The sequence below is a fragment of the Sorex araneus genome, chromosome 4, assembly GCF_027595985.1.
Source record: "Sorex araneus isolate mSorAra2 chromosome 4, mSorAra2.pri, whole genome shotgun sequence".
Taxonomy (NCBI): Eukaryota; Metazoa; Chordata; class Mammalia; order Eulipotyphla; family Soricidae; genus Sorex; species Sorex araneus.
In genome coordinates this window covers 217,588,712-217,593,109 of record NC_073305.1, presented here as the reverse complement: position 1 = coordinate 217,593,109, position 4,398 = coordinate 217,588,712, and positions in this window count along the sequence as shown.

The window sequence follows — 4,398 nt, the reverse complement described above, 5'->3', positions numbered from 1 at the left end:
CGCTTGCCACCAGCCCAGCAAGGACAAGAGTCAGCCCGGAGCTGGGGCCTCCCTCAGGGACCTCTGTGACTCGGCTCTGTTGTCACAAAGCTCAGGGCCAGGGCCAGAGCTCGCTCCCATCCAGGCTGCCCGGGGCTGAGTTGGCCAAGGGACACACAGACATGCAGGCACACACATGTACACATGCGCACACACGCACACACACACAGCACACACAACACACAACATGCATGAGCACACACGTGCACACACATGCACGCACATGCACGCACACACGTGCACATGCACGCACACATGTGCACAACACGCACACATGCACATGCAAGGCATGTACACATGCACACACGTGTGCACATGTGTGTGCATGCACACACACATGCGTGAACAGACACACACGTGTGAACATGCACACACAAACACACACATGCACACAAACACATACACGCAGTCACACACACCACGCATGCACACATGCACTCGTGCACACACGTGTGCAGGCACACACAACACACATGTGCACACACGTGCACACACATGTATGTGCACAGGCACACGCACACGGAGTGAATCTGACTTTCTCCTTTCCCCTTGGTTTTGGGGCCACATCCGGCAGTGCTCAGGACGTCCCCCTGGCTCTGCGTGCAGGACTCCTGGCGGTGCTCAGGAGGGAGCCCAGGGGACCCCACGTGAAGCTGCCCGCCTTACCCCCGTGCTACCGCGCTAGCCCCAGGAGGCACTCATGTTCTAAAATGTACTGTTCCACTGAAAGGAGAGACAGTCCATTGCTCCGTTCGTGCGGGGTCTGCTCCCTTTCCCAGCGGCCGTGGAGAGCCGCTGCACGGAGCTGCACAAACAAGGCCTTACGTGGGCTTACGTGGACGGGCGTTCCCAGCCTCCCGAGCAGAGCCCTGGGGCAGCTCTGCGGGGTTTCTGCGGGTCTCCTGAGTCTCCAAGGGCCGCTCCGAGTCCCTTACTGTTAAGGCTGGCGCTGATTCTGGAGACCCCCAGCCTGCTGGAGCAGACGGCTGGACTTCAGGGTGCCGTCTTTGGGGGGCTACTGCCTCCTCTGCCCACTTCCTGTTACTGTGGGGTGTTTTTATTTGTGTCTAGACTACAAAACAGCCGGCGCAGCATTTGAGTGGTGAGCTGTGATGTTTAGCTTGGAAAGCGGGCATCTGGGTTAATGCAAGTAATCTTTAACCGAACCCGGCTTCTAAACTTGAACTAGGATCTCCGTATCGGTCGAGTGGACCGGAACGGCAAAGCTAGCCGGGAGCATCATCATCCTCAGACATTTTTGGTGGAGATTAAAGAAAAGAGTTCAAAATGATCTCTTGAGGTCATCATCCTGGCCCCTTTAGAGACCCTCCAGGGGCTGGAGCCATAGCACAGCGGTAGGGCGTTTGCCTCACACGCAGCCGACCCAGGTTCGAATCCCAGAATCCCATATGGTCCTCTGAGCCCCACCAGGGGTAATTCCTGAGTGTAGAGCCAGGAGTAACCCCTGTGCATCAGCAGGTGTGACCCAAAAAGCAAAAAAAAAAAAAAAAAGAGAGACCCTCCAGCTACTAAAAGATTCTTATTTTCCATCTCTTTTTTTTTTTTTCTTTTTGGGTCACACCCGGCGGTGCACAGGGGTTCCTCCTGGCTCTGCACTCAGGAATTACTCCTGGCGGTGCTTGGAGGACCCTATGGGATGCTGGGATTTGAACCCGGGTTGGCCGTGTGCAAGGCAAACGCCCGACCCACTGTGCTATCACTCCAGCCCCTTTCCATCTCTTAAAACATGCTAATGGAGGGCCAAAGAGAAAGTACAGGGCTAGGGCACTTGTCTTGCACCAAGTTGGTCTCCAGTATACTATATATGGTCTTCTAAGCACCACACCAGAGTGACCCCCAAATACAGAGCCAAGAATAAACCCTCAGCCCCGCCAGGTGTGACCCCAAAATGAACCCCCAAATAAACAAAAATAAAACCCATGAATGGAAAACTTCTCTTTCTGAGTTCTCTGTGGGAGGGGTATAAGCGGTGCTAGGGGTGTGTGTGTGCACATTGCCTTCCCCAGCACCCAGACTGTCCCCGGAGCACCACCAGGTGGCCCCCAAGCCCTACTGGGGTGACCTGGGGACTCTACGGCCTCTGAGGCATGCCTAACGCTTAACGATGTGTGCTGTATGCTGACGGGTAAAAATTAAACTTTGGGTTTTTTTGGGGGGGAGGAGAGGGATTGGCTTTGGGTTCACACCTGGTGAATTTGGAATGCTCAGGGGTTACTCCTGGCTCTGCTCTCAGGAATTACTCCTGGTGGTGCCAAGGGGACCCCATGGGATGGCGGGATTCGAACCCTGGCTGGCCGTGTGCAAGACCAACGCCCTCCCCGCTGTACTGTTGCTCTGGCCCCGAAAAATAAACCTTTGTATCACATTGCAAAGGTGCCAAGTCATAATGTCATATACCTGAAATTTACTTCAGTTATAAATGAAGAAGAGGGGGACGGAGAGAGGGTGCCGTGGGTAGGGAGTTCGCCGTGTACCCCGGGCTCTGCAAAGGATCCTCAGCACCACCAGGAGTGACCCTTGAGCACAGAGCTGGGAGTAATCCCTGAGCACAGATAGGTGTGTGTGCCTGCCCTCCAAAAAACTTGTCACTTGTCACTTGTCATCCCGTTGATCTGTTGATCTTTGTTTTGCTTGAGCGGGCGCCAGGAACGTCTCCCTTCATCCCGTGCTAGTGTAGCCCAATGGCATCTGCTTGCTCCAGGAACACGAAGAGCCTCAATCCGTTTGTTCAGGGTTTTGAGGAAGAAGCCTGACCATCTCGTAGGTGGGCGGCCAAAAAACTATTTTTAGGAAAGGGAAGATTTTCTACTGCTGATCTTATTTTCCACTTCCGCCTATTTGTGGTCATAAATTGGGGAAGAGTGCCACCTATGGGCAGAAGGCGGGAAATACCGGCGCCCCTGGCAGGGGCATGGAGGTCTTATTTATTTATTTATTTATTTATTTTTTTGCTTTTTTGGGTCACACCCAGCGATGCACAGGGGTCACTCCTGGCTCATGCACTCAGGAATTACTCCTGGCGGTGCTCGGGGGACCATATGGGATGCTGGGATTCGAACCCGGGTCGGCCGCGTGCAAGGCAAACGCCCTACCCGCTGTGCTATCACTCCAGCCCCGCATGGAGGTCTTAGACGTGGGTGTTGTACCGCATCTTGTGCCCTCCACCCCCAAAGGGAAGGTGATGCCTGCAACCTGAGTCCCTGGCCCCTGCAGCTGCCGTGGAAACTGTAACTCTGCCTCTGTGTCCTGCCCAGACACCCAGCCCCAGGCAGACAGGACGGAAAGACTGTGGATCAGCGATTTTTCTTTTCTTTTCTTTTTTTCTTTTCTTTTTTTTTTTTTGCTATCAGGTCCAGCCTGCTCACATTCCTTCATCCTTTCTTTCCCTAAGCTGACCCTGCCTTTGTCCCCTTGTCCCTTGATTTTCCCTGTATCATCAGGACATCAGCAGCGCAGGCGGGACTCTGCTCGTGTCTGCCTGCATGGGGCAACATCCGTGGAAGGGAGAGCTGTGTCCGGGGCAGCAGCGGTCTCCAGGGATGGCGTCTGGCGTATGTGGGTGAGATGGATGGCGGGCAAGTCCCACCAGGAATGGGGAGGGGGCGGCCGTCCCGCGCCCATTATTGTCCAGCTCTGCTTGCAGCCAGCAGCCAGACCCCTGTGCTGTGGGTGAGTGTGGACACTGGAGCTGGACAGCTCCAGCTTGTCCACCCACCGTCCTGTTCCTGCTGTCTGAGCCCTTGAGAGGGGAGCCTAGACATCAAACAGGGCAGAGCTGGCCAGTAGGACAGCTCACCAGGGAAACAAACGAGATCCTAGTTTTTTTTTTTTTTCCTTTTGGGTCACACCTGGCGATGCACAGGGGTTACTCCTAACTCAGCACTCAGGAATCATTCCTGGCCATGCTCGGGGGACCCTATCTATGGGATGCTGGAAATCGCACCCATGTCAGCTGCGTCCAAGGCAAACGCCCCACTGGCTGTGCTGGAAACGAGAGCCTTCACCCACCAAGCGAGAGCGAGAGGTTGACGGAGACCAGGACGCTCACGTGACCTCAGTCTACCACCGCAGCAATCCAGATCAATTTCCCATGAACGGAGGTGTTCTTTGGAGTCATGCTCAGGACTCTGCACTCAGGGGTCCCGCCTGGCAGGCTCGGGGAAACCATGTGAGGTGTTGAATTGAGTCTGGGTCAGCTGTGTGCAAGGCAAGAGCTTTCCCCGCCAGACTCATGCCCAAAGGTGTGATTCTTCCCTCTTGCCCTCCAACCAAGCGCTCCCGCCCCGCCGCAGATCAGCGACTCTGGAATCGGTTGGTAATCCACGCCTCAGGGCGGTA